Source organism: Impatiens glandulifera, chromosome 2, assembly GCF_907164915.1.
Source record: "Impatiens glandulifera chromosome 2, dImpGla2.1, whole genome shotgun sequence".
NCBI classification, from domain to species: Eukaryota; Viridiplantae; Streptophyta; class Magnoliopsida; order Ericales; family Balsaminaceae; genus Impatiens; species Impatiens glandulifera.
Window position 1 is genome coordinate 3,175,489 of NC_061863.1, and position 21,381 is coordinate 3,196,869.

At 28.0% G+C, this 21,381-nt stretch overlaps 1 non-coding gene and 1 pseudogene across 1 annotated transcript; one reads left to right on the forward strand and one right to left on the reverse strand.

Moving 5' to 3' along the window:
- Positions 1-5,773: 5,773 nt before the first annotated feature.
- On the reverse strand, positions 5,774-5,854 carry TRNAL-CAG. The gene has a single exon. It is a non-coding gene; the product is annotated as a tRNA-Leu (tRNA).
- Positions 5,855-17,016: 11,162 nt separating this feature from the next.
- On the forward strand, positions 17,017-18,059 carry LOC124923840 (annotated as a pseudogene).
- The last annotated feature ends 3,322 nt before the right edge of the window (positions 18,060-21,381 follow it).

Sequence of the window (21,381 nt, forward strand, 5' to 3'; positions counted from 1 at the left end):
ATATATCTGTCGAATTTGAAATCATTTCCCTTAATTTACTCTAGGCAAGAAGAAAACCCTAGGCAATGACCCAAATAGCACCCCGCGGGTTCATCAAATTCCTCAAGGGTTACAATGTAGAGGTCGCCTCCATAGGTTTTAAGGTAAGGAGAGTCCAGCGACGCTGCCGCGTTATTTCCGGCGGTGTTTACAAAAATCTATTGTTTTTTCCGATGATTCAACTCATCAAAGATATATATTTGAGTTCATAATATATTCTTACCTCGAATAAAGGTAAGCAAACTTATGAGCCGAATAAGAATGTTAGATTGGCTGATGTTTATGACCCATATCTTGATTTCTGATATGTGATTCATAAATGTTCATCCTCTTGTTTTTTAAAATGGATATTCTAGTATTAGTTAGGGCATTTGTATCAGCTTTCTTAATTTGTATCCCTAAAAATAATATAAAATAATAATATCTATATTTTAGAGAATCAAAATATAAATTATTCTACATCAGTTTCCTTATCTTTATCCATATATCATTTAAATATTCATTAAAACAACCAACTTTTCAACCACCTCAACCACTTAATAACTTATTCATATATATTTAAATATTTATTGTTAACAATGAAAGAGAAAATATATTATTTTATTATTTAGAGATGCTACAGTAATCCCTAAATATAAGGATTCACTGTTTATCATCCCTAAAAAATTATAAGGATAAGGAATTTGATAAAAACATTTTTTTTACAACTTTTATGTTATTTATCTTTATAATAGAGATATAACACATTTTAAGGATTCTGTTACAAATGCCCTTAATTAAGAGAGATGATTATAGTATTAATTGATTAGGAGAGATGATGGTTCAAATGTAGTCCATTTCTTTTATTACTTATTAAATTAGATTTTTTTATTACTTATTAAATTAGATTTATAAAAATAAAGATATATATTATATTTTAATATAACTATAAATGTTTAAATTAATATCTCTTTTAATTTACGCCTTCATGGAGGTGTTTTTGAATATAACGTTCAAGAAAAAAAATGTACCGAATTCGGAAAACGTCTTAATATTAAAAAAAAATATTTGATTAATTTTGTATATGTCTAATTGAATATATATACAATTTACGTACCATTATATTTAAATTCATTTTTTAAATTTAAAATCCGGTCCAACCAGTCGGACCGATGTTTGCCAAAAAATACCTGATTGATAATCGGAACCGTTTTTAAAACAATGGTTTTATTAGTGATATTTATTTATGTTTATTTTTTAAATTAATTTCAATTTAATTTTATATATAATAATAATAATATACACTTACTATATTCTTTTAAGATAAATTCTTAACATTTATAATAAATTCTCGATTTTACAAAATTATAAATATTAACAATTTTAGGTAGGCTTTATGTTAGGATTTGTATTTTCTAAATTCGACCCGTTTAAACGATGGGTAAAAACGCAAGAAAAAACACAAGAAAACATAGATTTATAGTGGTTCACTCAAATTGAACTACGTCCACTTCAGTCACCATCATATTTCACTATGAAGAAAAAAGAATACATAGTTTTTTGTTTTATACTTTATCTCTCTAGAATTTTGTCTTCCTTATGTAAACTCTTAATAATCACATATTTTTATGGTAAACATTCAAGTAATAAAATTTAAATAACTCTTGATCAGGACCAAACCCAAAACCAAATACAAACCCAATAAACTCTAATTAATAATTGTAGAGTTTATTATAAGTGTAGGCTTCATAACTCAATAATCTCTCACTTGGAGACTAACTTAATCATCTCTCGATCGGTAGCGACGTTCCATCCGGTGTCTTAACAAAGAAGAACAACTGAAGTTTCTTATTTGTTACAACTTTCGTCAGTATATCAGTTGAATTCTCACTCCCGGGAATCTTCTCAATAGCTAACACTCTATCTTTTAAAATTGACCAAATGAAATGATAACGAATATGTATATGCTTTGTCCTTCCATGATAAATTGCATTCTTTGCCAAATAAATAACACTCTGACTGTCGCATCGCAACACACTTCTCTCGTAGTCTTGACCCAATTCTCACAAAATGGATTGTAACCACATCATCTCCTTAGCAGCATCTGTCACAACAACATACTCTACCTCACAATTAGAAAGAGAAACAATCTTTTGTAATTTTGAAACCCAACTAATTGCAGTACCTCATAGAGTATAGATGTGCATGTTGTGCTCTTCCTACTATCAACATCACCACCATTTTCAACATCAGCATATCTTTCCAAACTCATATTAGGCTTTCGAAAATACAAAGAGAGACTCGCACTTCCTATTAAGTATTGTAGTATCCACTTTACTACTTCCTAATGTTGTCTACCTAGGTTGCTCATGAATCTGCTAACAACTCCCACTACATGTGCTATGTCTGGTCTTTTGCAAAGCATCGCATATATAATACAACCAATGATAGAGGCATACGGAACAGTGACCATGTAATTTTTTTATTCTCTATTGAAGGAAACTAGAGTTTAGATAGTCTAAAGTGACTAGCTAAGGAGGTAGTAACTGATTTTGTATCATACAAGTTGAACCTGTTAAGAACTTTCTTCACATTTTCTTTTTGTGGAAGCTTGAGAACTTCTTCATCCCTGCAAATTCTCATCTCAAGAATTTGTTTTGCAACACTCAAATCTTTCATTGCAAATTTGTTTTGCAACACTGAAGTCTGATTCGACCTTAAAGAGTCCATCTCATCTTTCTTTGTAGACTCCCACTTAACTGATTCATCAAATTGTATTGTTTCCTTATAGCATTCATGTTCGCCTCTATCTGTCAATAAGATATAGTTCAGAGATGGGGACCACCTCTCGATTAGTTTTCGATTATTTAACGATCTTCTCAACTGTATAATCGGTGTTTGTTGATTTGCCTCTAGGGCCACGTTCTCAATGATTTCATCTTCAACAACACATTATTCTTCTTCGACAGTCGGTATATATTCAACTGAAAATTCTCTCAAATCGACTGTACTAGTCTCTTCCAACTTGGAATCACCATCTAATGTTTTTCCAACACAATCATTATAGAGAACTTGTTCATTGAAGATAATATTTTTTCTACGAATGATCTTTCGATTTTGATTATCCCAGAAACGATAACCAAACTCGATATCACCATAACTAATGAAAAAACATTTATTAGACTTTGGATCAAGTTTTCTCTTATCACATTCATTAATATGAATATATGATAAACAACCAAACACTTTCAAATAAGAAATGTTTACCTTGTATTGCTCCAGACTTCTTCAGAAATTCTGAATTCAAGAGGAACAGAGGGTCCCATATTTATCAAATAGGCAACAATATTGATAGCTTCTGCCAAGAAGGTTTTAGGCAACCCTGTATGCAATCTCATGCTTCTAGCACGGTCGTTCAATGTTCAATTCATTCGTTTAGCTATTCCATTCTCTAGAGGTGTTTGGAGAACAATCTTCACCATACTAATCTCATTCGCATCACAATACTCTTTGAAATCAAAATTAATATATTCACATTCATTGTCGGATCTCAAACATTTAACCTTCTGATTTGTTTCATTTTCAACCAAAGTCTTTAACTTCTTGAAAACAACAAATACTTCAAACTTTTGCTTCATAAAATATACCCATACCTTTCTCGTCGAATCATTTATAAATGTCACATAGTAGTGTGATCCGCAAATAGAAGAAACATGTGCATGTCCCTACACATCAGTGTGTACCAACTCTAGCCTTTCTTTCTTGAGCTTCTTCTTAATCTTTAAGAAACTCACCCGTTTCTGTTTTCTAAGAATGCAGTTTTCACATAACTAATATTCAATAGACTTCAGTTCTGGAATCTGTCCATTCTTCAAAAGAATTTTCATCCCTTTTTCTCTCATATGGCCCAACCTGCAATGCCACAGTTCACTGTTCTTCGAGTCATCAACTACAGTAGCAACTGTTTCTCTGCAAGTTGAAGTCGTGTATAAATTTCTCATTTTATGACCTCGAGTAACAACTATTGCTCATTTAGTCACCTTCCACGCACCATTTCCACAACTGAAATTGTGACATTCTTCATCAAGTTGTGTAATAGAAATTAGATTGCGCATTAAACTTGGATGTGTCTCACCTTATTAATCTTCCAAATAGAACCATTTGTCATATTCAATTTGATGTCCCTCATGCCAATAATATTAAGTGGCTCACTATCTACGAGATAAACTTTCCCATAGTTTCGAGTCACATAATTCTCCATTAATTCTTTGTGAGAAGTGATGTGGAAAGATGTTTCCGAGTCTAAAACTCATTATTCTATCGGGCTATCAATAGACATAAGTAACGCATCAATGGTAGTTTCTATAACAACGTTGGATGCATCATTTTTATCATCACCGTTTCTCTTCGGTGCTTTGTAGTTTCTCTTCAAATGACCTTGTTTACCACAATTCTAGCACTCAAATGTGCGCTTAGACTTGGACTGACTCCTCCTACTCCTCGACATAGATCTGCTCTTACCTCGGTTGAAATTTTTATCATTACCTCTGCCCCTATTTTCCACATTCATAGCAAAACCTTTGAACGTTTCACCAGAATCAATTTTACGAACCTCTTCAGCAAGAATATGATCTATAACTTCAACAAATTTTAGTTTAACATTTCCAACTGAATTACTAATTGTTGCCCTCATATGTTTCTAACTATTTGGTAGAGATGCTAACAAAATCAGGGCACTAAAATCGTATCCAAAATCAATCTTAACAAATAACAGTTGATTCACTATTGTATTGAATTCGTTCAAATGAATAGTGATAGAAGTACCATCAACAAGTCTTAAGTAGAAGAGTCTTTTCAAGATGTACCTTGTTGTTATTAGATGATTTCTCATACATATCAGAAAGAATTTTCATCAGACTCATGGTGGTCTTCTACTTTGCTACATTGTCTTGGCTAGTGTCAATCGGACAACTCCCAAAACCTATATATATAAGAGTTTCCATTTAGCTTCATTCAACTTCTCTAGTTTCTCACTTAAAGAAATATGAAACTTCTTTCCATAGAAATAATTCTCAATCTGCATCCTCCAGAAGACATAATTTGTTCCATCAAATCTTCAAATCCCGTGTCCTATACTATTCTCGCTTGTCATCGTTTCCAATGCTTAGATCTAGTCTAACTGTTCTGATACCAGTTGATAGGATTTGTATTTTCCAAATCTGACCTACTTGAAATGATCTATAAAAACACAAGAACGAAGAACACAAGAAGGCACAAATTTATAGTGATTCACTCAAATTGAGCTACGTCCACTTCAGTCCCTATCAAATTTACTATGAAGAAGAAGAACGAATACATAGTTTTTACCTCACACTATATCTCTCAAGAATTATGCATTACTTATGTAAAACCTTAATAATCACATATTTATAATGTAACATTGAGGTAATAAAACATAAATAACTCTTAGTCAAGCCCAAATCTAAAATCAAATACAAATCCAATAAACTATAATTTACAATTATAGAGTTTATTATAAGTGTAGCCTAAATAACTCAGTCATCTCTATTTTGAATGACTTCGTCATAACCATTAATTTAATTATATTATTTCAATTAGACTTTATTCATTCCTTTTCTCCTTTTAAAAAACAAAGAATTGAGATAGAATTAATTAATCTAAAAATTTTAAAATGATTCAAATTATTTAAGCACAAAAGTACATATTTATAACTAAAAAACAAAATAAAAATATTTGTCAAGAATGGGATTTGAACCCATGCCCTTTCGGACCAGTACCTGAAACTGGAGCCTTAGACCAACTCGGCCATCTTGACTTTTGATAGGCCTTGTTAATTTGTTAATTGATATATACTAGGAATGACAATTTAGGTAAGTTTCGGGGTTTACAAGTTAACGGGTTAAACGATTCTAACCTAAATCTGATATGTTTAATAATTCGGGTCAAAAATCTCTAACTTGAACATGACATGTTTATTTGTGTTTCACCTGAACCTGACTCGTTTGACCCGATTTATCTAACTCAACTCAAACCAAACCCGATATAATTAATTCACATATCTCTATTTCAAATTAAAATGACATCAATACAAAATAAAAATTAAGATAAATCACAAATCCACTTATAAAAAAGTTTATCAAAGAAAATGAGTGAGTAAAATAAAAAAATAACACAAAATTCAAAAGAAATTTGTAAACGGATTATCAGATCTACTTTGAGTCATGTCATGTCATGTCAGGTTGACCCGATTTTGATCTGTTTATTAATCAGGTTAAATAGGTCAACCTGATTTTGACTCAATCAAAAAAAACACATGACCTTAACCTAATTTTTTCGTGTTCGGTCTGTGTCTTGTTTTCGTGTCGTGTCCAAAATTGCCAAAATAATATATACTAAATTTTTGCACCGTTTAATCACAAGTTTTGACAAAATATTTTTTTTCATTATAAAATCATATGAAACAATCAACATATTTAAATCATTTCTAAAAATTCATGAAGAAAAATAATTTTTGATATATGTGAACCTTCAACAAAATGAATGCATGTGAACCCAAAAATTAAATTGCTCCTCATCTTGTTTTGTTTGAAAATTAACCATTTGAATGAGTTGAGTTTGAAATTAAGGTATATTATCATTTTTTTTAAATTATATTTTAATTATTTTATTTGACCAATTTTGTTCAAACTTAAAATAAGATCTCTATTTACAAACATTTAAAATAAAGTAATCAATCATATATATTTTATAAAATCAAAATATAGACACTTTTGTCAATTCTTTTAAAAAAAAACAATCATAATCACTCTCAAACTTTACCAAAGAAGAAATTAGATGACTTAAAACCAGAATGAAGAACCAAACTTAATTTGATGGATGAATCTTCTTCAATATCCTCCCCAAGAAATTACCATTACCCATTTTCTTAATCTTCTTAATCTTTCTAATCTTCATCATCGATTTCTCAATATCATCATCTCGATTATTATAAGTCTCTGGTAGAATGAAATGGGTTTGATTGATGTTAATATCTAATAATGAATTAGATTCATCAGCAATCTTCATCCTTTTGATCTTCTCTTGATGTAGTTTCTTCATTACATAGAGCTCTGCTAATCCACTACCAGCTGCCGCCATGAATTTAGCTCAATTCAAATCTTCCTGTTCTTGTTCTTTGTAATGAAAATGATCTATGGGTTTCTGTTTCTCTGTCTGGAATTATGGAAGAAGAAGAAGTACTGATAATTTATAGACGATGATCTTGAATAGGTTACAATAAAGTTGGGATCTTTATTGTTGTTGTTGACTGTTGTTAATAATGGACGGACGCATTAGATTTGCTCTTTTTCTTCTTAGCTTCTTCTTAATGCTATCACTGCTTACGCCATTATTATTGACCCACAAACATATAAATAAATAAATAAGTATTATTTCATTCTATTTATCATTAATAAATTAACGATCCGTCGAACTTTAATGATTGTATATCAATAATAATATTATGAGTAAGAAAATCTATCAATCCGTTCAAACTGATTAAAAATCGTTCAAATCAAATAGAACAAATCAAATAGAACAGTACAAACCGAGTTCAAATCGATTCTGATACGACTAAACCGAGTTATACAGTTCCATTGATGAGTTTCGTTAGTTTATAGTAAATAAAATTATTTGTTTAATCACTTTCTTTAGTATATAAAATAAAAATGATGTCTTTCAGAAATCCCAATAGCCAGTGTTGCATCTGCAGCCGCCTGCCTGTCTGGATATAACCTACCCACTTTTTGATTCATTGTTCTTTCATTGATTTAATAATTTATTAATTAATTTTTTCTCTCTAGATTGAGTACGAGCTCGATAGTTAAAAATGGTTTTCGTTCATCTTTAAAACGTTACAAATGGATGCATTGATGTTAGCATTTCTACCGTCTAGATACAATTGGCAGGTTATTGAGAATTCACCATTGAAATGTATTTTACCAAATTAATTTTTACATAAATGTAATTTGTGAACAAATTATTTATGAATAGAGTATATATTAGAATTTGATAATTATGTCGTTCAAACCGTTCTAGAAACCGATAAAACCGTCTAAACAGACAGTTTCAAATTTAGTAAATTAACCAACAACAACGGTCTCTCCCACTTACACCCTTAATTTATATTACAAAGTTATTATTGTCTTGACCGATAGTTGGTTGATAAATGACGGTTGGAAAATATTGTGTCAAGTAATAAATGGGAGTGTATTAGTAAGAGTCTCCAACTTAAAGATTTATTTTAGTAATATTTCATTACAAAGTAAAAAATAATTTTTAGATCTAGTAACTCCGTTTCTTTGTTTCAGTAACTCTGTTTCTTTGTTTTTTTTAAAGATGAATTCAATATGATATAAATAATAGTTGAACGACAAAAACAATACAAAACGCGAGTGTTCACATTGTAACTCTATTTCTTTGTTGCTAAAAAGTGGACGGACACAAATTTAAGAAATAATCACAAAATTTTCAAAAGTTATGAGTAGCAAATAAACTACCAACAACGCTGAAAATATTATTCGAATTATAAATATCTGAAATAAAAATTCTTATAAAGCTAAATAAGATGACACATCAAACAAAATACAACACTAACTCAAATATAATAAGTGAAAAAAATAAATATAAATACCCTTCTAATAATAATAAAAAAAAGACATTAATCTAAATATTAAAAATTATTTATCTAAAAGTTAAGATACATTTAATAATATTGAGATTATTTTGTTTTATTTGCGTAATCATTATATCTTATTATTCAGTTTAATTATTAAACGATTATATATATTAGTTTTTATTTAAACCCTAATTTATTTGTTAAAACCAATCTTATTAAGCAATTGCAGATCAAGTCATAACAATATAGAAGTGACTTTTTTACTATGAAAAGGAGTAAAAAACAACCAAGTTCAATTGAAATTGACTAGAATCAAACCTTCTTATAATCATTGCGTCAATTATTCATTTATTTTTATTTTAATATTTTTTGAACAAATATCTAATTTTTTAATATTATTTTACTTTTCTAATATGTTTTTCTTAACTTTATAAAACATGAATCTATGGTATATTTTGAATGTTATTTATCCAATAACTGGGAGGATCTTCTTTCCTTTTGGATGTTTCAAAAATTGAGCCATTATTCAAAAGTATAAAAAAAGGATCAACAATGCAGATAGTTATATAAAAAATTAAAAAAATCACTGTAACTATTGTAACTATTAGTAAAAAATTTTTTTTTTTAAAAATCATTAGTCTAACTAATTTATCACAAATTAAAATGAGAAACATAAATAAAGAAATAAAGAAATAAAAAAATTCTAAAATTTCATATTCAAAAGGTTTGAGTTATTTGTAAGGAAACACATTAGTATAACATATAAGTTGGAAATTCTTGTTTCGGAAAAATTTAATATTGGAAAAATTTAATATTCGATAAATTTTAATATTGGTTTGCGTATCGAAAATCTTTTTTAATAAAATATTATTTTAAAAATATTTATATAAATATGTCCAGATATTTTAAAATTAATTATAACAAAATTTAAATAATCTTTTAGATTTAGGATAATCAAAATCGTTGTTTTGATAAAAAAAAAAATATGTATTTTAAATTAATTAAAATAATTATTTATTTGATGAAAGAGTCGTCAATTAATTTTTAATTTAAATTAAATAAAATATTTTGTATACGTATACAAACATACATTTGACTAGAGATTTCTTTGAATTCGGTATTTGTTGATATTCGGAAAAAGACTTTTGCACTATATCATTCGTACCCGTTAAAAAATTGCCTTATACTTTATAAAATCTTAGATTTTGAAAAATTGGTTTTATTGCACTTTAATTAACAAATTATTTTTCAAGTCTTAGACATTCACGAGTTTTTCTTACATTTAAAATTGTAGAATAATATTTAAATGTTGGTACTTACGATTTGATATCGATGATTATTGAGGAAAATACTTGAAATATATCAGTTTAAGGTATTATGATATAAAAATAAATCTCAAATAGGTCCTTATCAAAATATTTTTTATAAAAAATATTTCAAAAGTATAATGAAATTGTTTTCCATTTTTTCGAATTTAAGAAAATGGTTTTGAGATCCAAATTAAAAAAATAAATTGAAAATCAAATTCAAACCAAACAGACCCTAGGACTGGTCCTTTCGGTCTAGGGTAATGATCCCTCGGTCTTGGGTCGAGACCTCTTAGTCGGGTGTGGAAACTCTCGGTCGAGGTGCGGAAGTCTCACGGTCTTGGGCTAAGTATCCTCATTCGGGTGCGAAGTATCCTCGGTCTAGGTGCGGGGGGCTTCCAATCCTAGGTTAGGAATCCTCGGTCGGGTGCGAGATTCTATCCGCGTTCTGTTTTTTCTTCCGTTATAGCTGGCTACGCGGCCTTATATTATTCGTTGGATGAAGCTTGGGCGCTCATCTAATGGGTGTAGAGTGTACTACACTAAATCTTCTCGATTTCGGGTGCAGTAGGTCACACTACATTTTTAGCCTTAAGACTTGTTTGAAATTGATTATTCTTTCATCCTTTGATTTTATTTTTAACCTACAAAATATTTTACATATTTTTTTATATTTTTAAAGTTTAATAAATAATTTATTTGGAATAAAATAGATACAACATTTATTCTAAATTATTTATTTTAATTTATTTTGATCCCTTATAATTAATTTGAGATAAAATGAAAATAATATTTATCTCAAATTATTTTATTTATTTTTCTGACATTATCTTAATTAGTTGGGATTTATAATTAATTCATTTAATTATTTAATTATGTCTTTTGTCTTAATTTTAATTTTATTTATTTAAAATAATTATTTTTAAATTTCAAAATTGGTAACTAAAATTTTAGTGTTTACCGAACTCATAATTTCAACAAATTAATGGATAATTATGTGTTACCTAACTTTTTAAATCTCAAATATTAATTATAGGAAATTATCTAGATGATCCTTCAATTACTCTAATTGCTTACTTTTAGTCTTAAAAATAATTTTTAAATAAATTATTTCTCAAACTTTCATAAATGGAAAAGGTTACAGATGACTTTTCTGTCAATTTTTTTGTTCAACATAACGCTACTCTAACTAAAAGCCCTACTAGTATGATAGTTAACTTTAAACTCTCCAACTTATATATTCATAATTTTATTTATATAAATATTTATACAATTTTATATTTAATTATTAATTATTTTAATTTTATAAATAATTTTTTTATGTGTGAGTATATATTTATTAAAATGAGGAAATTATTTTTATTATTTTATTTGAATAATCGAATGCCTCATTTATTTTTATACGTAAGCATCTATTTATTTAAATGGGGGCATATTTTTACATTTTAAATAATTTATTTTTTTCTATTAAGAATTAATTCTCATTTAAATAAATAGATACTTAAAATTAAAAAATATATATAATTATCTATAAAATAAAAAATAATTAAAGATCTATTGCTAAATTATATAAATACTCTACATAAATAAAATTTTCAATGTATGAGTTGGAGGACAAAAGGCAACCGTAGAATAGTTTAAGGATTTTTAGTTAGAGTTGCGCTTATGTGTTAATTTAAACGTTTATGTGTTATTTTAAATGAAAAAAATTGATTGAAGGGCATTATTGACCCTTTTCTCAAAATACGAGGGATAATTTGTTTTAAAAAATTATTTGATAACTGAAAGTAAGCATCTGAACAGTAATTACGGAATTTAAAAGAAAATATATATATTCTTGTAACACTAAAATAAGGCCTAAAACTCTATAGAAAATGTGTCAATACTACTTTTTTTTATATATATTTAATGGTATAAATATCATATTTTTAATTTTTCTTAAAAATATTAAAAAATGTATTAATTTAATAATAGTACTACTTATTTAAAATAAAACATGGGTTCAACAAAATAATAAACTTTTTAACATTTCAATGATATAGTTATAAATAGATTTTCATATGATTTATTTGAATAAAGAAAACCTGTTAATAGATTTTATTTTCTTACAAATAATATTTATATAAAAAGTATTTAGAGACAAGACATGGTGGGGAAGTTATTAGGAGATTAAGGATTGTGGTCTTGCTAAGTTAGAATCATTTCAGGAAAATAAGGCTCGCCACTATACAATATAATATAATATTAATGTATTTTGCATTTCACACACATTAATTATTAATATTTAAATATTCCCAACATTATTTTGCCTACTCCACTTGACAACATCACAAATTAAACATTTGTGTTATTTGAAAATATTTTTGTAAAAAGAATAATGTATATGAGACCAAATATATCATGTTATAGCTGTTTTCCTAAAAAAAAAATTTTAAATTTTTTTTTATAAAAATATTTAGATAATAAATTATGATTTAAAGATAAATTGAATGACCCATAATTTTTGTTTTTCATGTCCCCATTTTAACTAGAATTACATAAATCGGGTCTCCAACTATAACTAAATTTTAAAATTTCATGAAAAGACCAAATTAAATAAATTATTGTTTTTTTAAGTATATAAATCTAGGGTAGTTTAAATGAAAATTATTTTGACTAAAAAATATTAATTTTTATTACAAAATTTAAAATTAAAGTAGAAATAATATCAAAAATAAACTAATTTCAAAAGTAAGATTTTTTTATTTTTTTTAAAACTTCGAATTCCATTTACCCTTCGTAGTGCGACTCGTGAGATAAACAAATAACTCGAAACTCAATCAATTTAACTAGACAATGTCTCTCGAATTGATAACATATGAGAAGATCAGATATTCTACTATTTTATAATATATGTGTTTTATAATATATGTGTGACATTCTTTATACTCTTAATTTATTATATTAGGAAAAGTAAAATAAAGAGAAGCCAACTATTATATATGTGGGTATTGCATCTCTTTATTTTCTTGTATGATTATTATTAGACAATGGACATTAATATTTCTCAATTGGTTAGTCGAAACCCTAACAGAAGAAGTTCGAGATATTCCACCATCTATCTCGGAGTTCGCCGGCGACCGTGGGGGCGTTACGCGGCGGAGATTCGGAATCCTTACACCAAGTTGAGACATTGGCTCGGAACATTTGACACGGCGGAGGAAGCGGCGGTGGCTTACGATCTGACTTCTATTTCTTTTAGTGGAATTGAAAAGGCTCGAACTAATTTTCATTACCCTGTTTTAGTTGATTTTGGTTCTAGTTTTCCGGCGACGGAGACGGCGGAAATACGGCCGGTGGAGTTGATTGGAGGGGTTGATGAGGCGGTTGAGATAAATGATGATGATGATGAGAGTCTTGTGATTGCTTCTATTTTGGAGAGTTTTAGTCATAAGACTAGTGATTTGTATTTTTTTTCTTAATGTTTTTGAGTTTTTTGAGTTGAATTTAGGGTGGAATTGGTATTATTCAAAATGGGGTTTTCTTTTTTTATTGGAAATTATTGATTTTGAAAAACAATTGAACACGTTTGAAAACGTCTTTGGGTCTGGAGTTGAAACTGAGTTTGAGTGAACTTTTGAATGCATTTTTTTTATTTTGTTACATTTGGTAAATACCAAATTGGTATGAATAAGAATTCTATTTTTAATTTATTTGTTGGTTGATGTGTATTGTTTTTGTTTTATATTTATTATATTATTTATATTTTAAAATTATTTATTTATTTATTTAAAAATGATAACATTTGATTATAATTCAATAATACAATAAAAATAATTTATTTTTTAAAAATAGCTGGACAAGATATATTTTTAAAAAATTAAAAAATATTCAATTTTAAAAAATACATTCAAAATTTATGTAAATTTCATTTCATTTGTCGTGACAAAATAATTTGAAAAAGTAAAAAATATAAGATGGTTTTTTTTAACTGAAATTGGATAGAAAGATTTACATATATATATATGACACAATTTAAAGTTGGAGTCTTATTTAATAAAAATATTAAAATTCTAATCTCAAATAATAATTAAAACCTTTAATTTTTTTTAATTAATTTTTTTAATAATCACTTCATCAATAAAGTAATCTTTTTAAACAAATTACTTTTTTTTGGTCTTTTAATAATTATTTTTATTAAATATTAATATCTTTAAATTTTTTCATTCAATAATAAAAAATTTAAACAAATTATTTAAATAACTCAATAAAAACTCACTATCAAATAACTCTATAAAAATAAACTTAACAATTTGGATAAAAAAATTATGATAGTAAAAAATATATGATAACAAATTATGGAGGAATAATATAATATTTTTTAAATGAATTGAAAATTTAATTGAAGAAAATTATTAAATTTGTAATCTAACTTAAAATATGACATAATATTTCAACAATTTCTTGTCAAATATTTCTTTTTGTTTATTATTTTTATTTTGAATAATCACTTGGAGTGAGAGAGAAACATGTGTGGTTACATGTTTTATGTTTATACCTCTAGTGTCAACAACTTTAACTATCTCAAATTAGCATCATATACCAAACATGAATTGAGACATGTCACGTTTCCAAATAACAAATTGATTTGATTGGTGCTTATTGTTTCAGATGGTCTCGTTTCTTGTTTCTTATATTTTGATTACGGGTTATTAATATAAATAATATATTATATTAATATATTATTATATTATATAATATATTATATTCTATAATATATTATATTATAATTTTCTTATATTATTAACTAATGTAATTTAAGTATAAATATCTTTATTATATTAAATAAAAATTCATACAATTATTCTCTTTCTCTTAAATGTCTTACATGGTATCAGAGCCTAGACTCTAAGGTTTATGGTCATTTAAGATTTGTGTATTTATTTTTGAACATTGATGTTCACGTTAATTCAATTTAATTTAATGGAAAAGTCTTTCAAGTTTACATTCTCTACCGTTGCTACTGTCACAGGTACTTCATTAGAGAACATTTTTCCCAAATTCTCTCTTACAGACATTCAATCACTCTTACAAAAACTTCAATCAAATCATGGTACTACATCTTCTCCATTGCCATCTTCTTCAGTGTTATCTGTCACACCAGGTACTTCTATCTCATTGTTTTTTGATTTAGGATGTTGTAATCATATGACTTCTGAATCATCTTTTCTCACATCCACTGGAAAGCCTATTATTCTGTATGTTGTTCATACTGGTAATAATACTACTTTAAATGTTCAAACTATTGGTACCGCTCAAACTTCTATATTGTCCTTACCTGAAACATTTTTTGTTCCAAAACTTTCGTTAAATCTTATTTCTGTTGGACAACCATGTGATCTCGGTTTTAACATATTTTTTCGAGTAATGGTTGTGTTGTCCAAGATCCTTAAAAAAATAAAATTATTGGAACGGGGCGTAAGGTTGGACGATTGTTTGAACTCACTTCTCTATCTCTTCCATCACAATATTTTGTTGGAGCTATCACTTCTCAAATTTGGCACTCTCGATTAGGTCATCCTTCTAAAGATCGTTTGAGTTCTTTAATTTCTAGTGGTTTTTTAGGCCCTATTAAGACTGAAACTTTTGATTGTGTTTCTTGTGAGTTCTCTAAAGGACACGCTTTACCTTTTTTTTTCTAATGATTCTAATTCCTTAGCACCTTTTGATATGATTCACTCTGATATTTGGGGTCCTGCACCACATAATACTATGGGTGGTTTAAAATATTATGTGATATTTATTGACGATTTTTCTCGTTATACATGGATCTATTTGATGCGTAATAGGTCTGAATTGTCCTCAATTTATATTCGGTTTGCTAATATGATCCAAACTCAATTTTCCTCCAAAATTAAAATTTTGCGCACTGATAATGCCATGGAATACAAAGAAACAAATTTATAGAGTTTCTAGCAAAAGAGGGCACAATTATTCAAATATCTTGTCCGGGAACTTCTCAACAAAATGGTCGGGCATAGCGAAAAATAGACACATTCTTAATGTTGTTCGAGCCCTTCTCATCTCGTCTTCTTGTCCCGATAACTTTTGGGGAGAAGCAGCTTTCACAGCTGTCTATACTATCAATTGCATTCTTTCTCATGTCATAAGTAACATCTCTCCTTTTGAACGTCTTTTTAATCGAGCTCTGAATTATCAAATTCTCAAAGTTTTTGGATGTGTTTGTTTTGTTTTATTACAACCTCATGAATACAATAAATTAGAACCTTGAATTCGATTATGTTATTTCTTAGGTTATGGAATCGAACACAAAGGATACAAGTGTTGAGATCCATTGTCTCAACGTCTTCGTATCTCTCGTCATTTATCATTTTGGGAACATAAGATGTTTTCAACTATATCTAAATTTAGAGTCAATGAACCTCCTATTCAATTTTTTCGTGATCCTACCATACCTCTGTTTCCTAACATTTCTTGTGTAGGACCATTTAACAACTCATGCGACTCAACTCCATCTGCATTTCCTACATCGACATCTTCTCTATCTCAAAATCCGGCACATACCTCATCTGATCATATCATTCAAGAATCTTCTTGTTTTCTACCACCACCACCACCACCACCTCCTCGTCGTACCAATCGTGTAAGTCAACCTTCTGTTCGTCTTCGCAACTTTCATGCGTACTCAGCTATTGCCTCTCTCTATGAACCTCGTACTTTTCGCGAGGCCAACTATAACCCTTTATGGCAGCAAGCAATGGTAGAAGAATTGCAAGCACTTACCAAGACAAAAACTTGGGACTTGGTTGATTTACCTTCACATAAGTCAGTCGTTGGTTGTAAATGGGTTTTTAAAATTAATACACGAGCAGATGGTTTAGTTGAACGATATAAAGCTCGCCTTGTTGCTAAGGGATATACTCAAGAATATGGTATTGATTATGAGGAAATGTTTTCTCATGTCGCTCGATTGACCTCGGTTCGTAGCCTCATTGCAATAGCTGCTAGCAAAAGATGGCAACTATTTCAAATGCATTTCTTAATGGTGAACTAACAGAAGAAGTGTATACGCAACATCCACCTGGGTATGATCATCCTCCAAATAAAGTTTGTAGACTCCGCAAAGCTCTTTATGGTCTCAAACAAGCTCCTAGGGAGTGGTTCGCCAAATTTAGCTACACCATTGATAATCTTAGTTTCAAATCCAGCTCTTATGATCATGCATTGTTTTTGCGCAAAACAGATCAAGGTTGTACCTTACTTTTACTTTATGTGGATGACATGATAATTACTAGTGATGACACAAATGGAATCCGTGATCTCAAGAATTTTCTACATCAACAATTTAAAATGAATGATCTTGGACAATTAAGTTATTTCTTGGGACTTGAAATAGCTTCCGACAAATACGGTTACTATTTATCACAAGCTAAGTACGCAACTGATCTCATATCTCGGGCTGATATTACTGACACAAAAATTGTTAGCACACCCTTTGACTCCACAGAACATTTGGCTGCTACTGATGGTACTCCACTAAGTGATAAAACACTTTATCGACAACTATTGGTAGTCTTATATATCTTACTATCACTCCGCCAGATATTGCATATGATGTCCATATCGTGAGTCAATTTATGTCATCTCCTCGTACAACTCATTTCTCTATCGTTCTTCGTATATTACATTACATTAGAGGAACTTTATTTCATGGAGTACATTTTGCTCACTCTTCTCCTCTAGAGTTACGAGCATACTCTGATGCTGATTGGGCAGGTGATTCAACTGATCGTCGATTCACTACTGGTTATTGTTTCTTTCTTGGCACATCTCTCATTTCATGGAGAAGTAAGAAACAAACTGTTATTTCTCGTTCTAGTACAGAATCTGAATATCATGCTCTTGTAGATACTACCTCTGAACTTCTCTGGATACAATGGTTACTTCAAGATATGGGTGTTCCTTCGTCCGCTGCTATTCCACTTTTCTGTGATAATAATAGTGCAATGCAGATTGCTCATAATGATATATTTCACGAACGTATCAAACATATATAAATAGATTGTCATCTGACATGTCATCGTGTCGTTAATGGTACCATACAATTGATTCCCATTTCTTCGCAAGCTCAGATTGCTGATATTTTTACCAAATCTCATCATCCTCAACGTTTTCAAGATTTAGTCTTCAATCTCAAGATTTTCAATGCTCTTCCACCTTGAGCTTGAGGGAGGGTGTTAGTGTATATAATATAATAATATATTATATTGATATATTATTATATTATATAATATAATATATTATATTCTATAATATATTATATTATAGTTTCCTTATATTGCTAATTTAACTTAAGTATAAATACATTTATTATATTGAATAAAAATGCACACAATTATTCTCTTTCTTTTAAACGTCTTACAACGGTAGTTAATTAATTGTAAATGGTGGCGAAAATACATTGTGTATCATTAACTTTTTCATAAACAATAACAAAAACAAATCAATATATAAGATTCATATAATAATATGAAACTGATTCAAAACAACTCTATCATGAAAGAGTTATTTGAATTAGAGACTAAGGTGGTCCAATATGCGTGAGAACTCATCCTTTCTCGTATATTTTTTACCCAACTTTTTTTTTGTAAACAACTACTAACGTTGTTAGTTGAATAAGCTAAACAATCTATCGTACCGCAGTGTTATATGTAAAAGGAGAAGTTGTTGGAATTTATTAAACTTTAAACAAAATTTCATATTTAAATCTAAAATATAATTTCAAGATCTCTAATATATACATAATATATGATAGGATCAAAAAATTATAGTTCATAGAAAATACTTTTTGATTGATGCGGGAAGGTCGACAAACATTTTGATGTGTGAATTGGGTGATGGTATATATGTATTGTTGCACATATTGCTCTTTTAATTTGTGCACACGAACCCGGTCAAATCATCTCACAATTGACTGCTAGACCGAATAGACAAGGAAATCAATCAACATTGCTTTATTTCATAATTACTCAAAATACTTTCAAGACAAATATTGTATTTTTAACTATATTTCTAACAGTACACAAAATAATCATTATGTTACACGGTATCGTATTATTTTCGTCTATTTAAAATTTTGGCATCTTTCATCATATAAATAAGTGTAGAATATGTAAAGAGAGAAGTTCCAAAATATTAAAATATTGTAATTTCTTCTCAATTAACTTTTAATTATGTATTATTTTATTTCATAAATAAATAATGTATCCTTTAAGAGCTTTAAGAGCAAAATAAGATAATTAAACTATTTAATTGTATATTATTCATTTTATAAATAAAATACTTTTAAAATCTTAATTCTATTATTAAACTCCTTTAATTAAACCGCTTTATATATATATTTCATAAATAAATAAATAATATATATTTATTATTATTAATATCTAATATATTTATTAATAATCGATGATCATTCATTTGATCTAATCCGCAAAGTATAACTCAATTATAATAGCTAAATATCTTATCATATTGATCGTAGTTAACTTCTAGCAAAACACTGCGACTTCTAAAATAATTAGATTAAATTATCTCTAATAATTGTCGTATCTAAAACAGGTCATTGCATATTAAATTAAATGACACAATTCCTTCAAAAGCGTGTCTCAAAATCGAAATAGAAAAATAGTTATTCCGATTAGATTTCATCAATGATTGGAAATATTATTGTTTTGAAACGTTTATGGAAATCAATAATAGTGTGAAGATAGATGTTATTAATTAAGTCACTATTGAGAACTCTTTATTGTGGTATATATTGTTTTAGTGAGACTAAAATTCGAAATATAGATAAATGAATTATAAGAGATATATATAATTGATGGTTGTGTGGTTGAGAGTCTCTTAATTCTATAGGAGGGTCTCGTGGGATTCAGGGTCTCGTGGAATTCTTGTGATATTATGGAAAAAAGTTGTATGGTAAGTCGTTGTCGTAAATATCATAAAATGTGAAATTGACGACTCACTTACTTTTGCATTGTCATTAGTGATTAGTATATCGAGTCTTTTGTAGAGTATGATTGAGATTCATTAGGTAATGTCCGATTTTTTGAATAATTGCTATGAATTTTAGATTTAGACAGTTGATATGATAGGAATACATATTTGAGTTATCATCCCAATTATTTTTTAGTGGACTATTTAGTTTGAGAAATCGTTGAACTTTTAATGATTGTAATCGTCTGATTCATATCATTTATAATGTTATTATTTTAACAAATAGGTAATAAGGTTATTCGTTTTTCTCAAAGATTTATGTTTGTTGGTAATGTATTTGTATTTTTTTAATATTATTTTTATATTATTATACTTAAAATGTTTTTATTAAATTTTAATATATATATTTATTTTTCATAGAATATTGTATAAAAAAAATTTATAATTGAAACTCGAACATGACAAGAACCACAAGTTAAGTCTCCTCCCATTCGTTCATCCCAATCTTACTCTAACAAAAGGAGGTTTATTTAGAAATTATTCTTTTTATTTATATTTTGAAGAATCTTCCCTATATATTAATTTTTCTTAATATATATTTAATATTATCATATAAAAAAAATAAGAGATTAAGAAATCATTAATAAATTTAAAATTTAATTTAATTAAGTTATATATCAAATTATCTCATTTAAATTCATACTATAATAAAATATTAATAAAAAAAAGTTATTATATTAAAAAAACATTAATTATAGAGTATAAATACCAATCAATATCTTTCTATACTAGGCCTAGAGTTGGGCATCGTGCATAAACGTTCGTATTCGACTCGGGCAAGTCGTGTTAGACTCTTAATTGCGTCGTGTTGTGTCTTGTCTCAATCTTATCTGTGTCGTATCGTGTATTGACCCACTCAAAATATTATGATTCACAGACTTTTTTGTGTCGTGTCTACGAGTTTATTCGTGTCGTGCTAACTCGTGTTTAAATTCGTGTTTCGTGTTATTTCGATTAAATTTTATCATCGTGTCAACACAATCGTGTCTTGACACACTCATTTAATTTTTTATTTATATATATATATATATTAAATTATATTGTTAGTAAAAATAATAAAATATGATTATTAATTTATTAATTTATTAATTTAGAAAATTTAAATTAATGTAATAAGTTAAATTTATTAAATTTATTTAAAAAATTATTTAATATATAAATTTATAATTGAATGTCAATTATTTAAACAAAGATACAAACAAATTATATTAAGTTTCTTGTTTTAAACTATTTGTGGCATGCATGCAGTTTGTGAAAGAGATTGCAATCCTTACCTATAGGAGCACCGCAACTCCAAAGGTTTAACGGCGTTAGAGTTGTTTG